The sequence below is a fragment of the Etheostoma spectabile genome, chromosome 6, assembly GCF_008692095.1.
Source record: "Etheostoma spectabile isolate EspeVRDwgs_2016 chromosome 6, UIUC_Espe_1.0, whole genome shotgun sequence".
Taxonomy (NCBI): domain Eukaryota; kingdom Metazoa; phylum Chordata; class Actinopteri; order Perciformes; family Percidae; genus Etheostoma; species Etheostoma spectabile.
Window position 1 is genome coordinate 3,708,030 of NC_045738.1, and position 226 is coordinate 3,708,255.

At 38.9% G+C, this 226-nt stretch overlaps 1 protein-coding gene across 1 annotated transcript in view; it reads right to left on the reverse strand.

Annotated features, from left to right (window-relative positions):
• Positions 1-226, reverse strand: part of mal2 (mal, T cell differentiation protein 2) — an 871,414-nt gene that overhangs the window by 72,702 nt on the left and 798,486 nt on the right. The gene's annotated exons all lie outside the window — the stretch shown is intronic.

Here is a 226-nt window from a genome sequence, read left to right on the forward strand (position 1 = left end):
TATTCAAATACTGATTATGCTATTTCTGTAGAAAATCTGGCTTTACATTAGGGGGTTATTTAGATATCCAGTGCACTGATTCCCTGTAATTTTTACAACCGATGTCATACAACCAACAGAAAGTGCTGTTACCTGGGATTACCGTTGCCATGGTCATTGAGGGAATTTCCAATGCGGATCTCAGCACCATTAAGTCTTTCACTGCAACAATCTTTTCTGTTGGTGA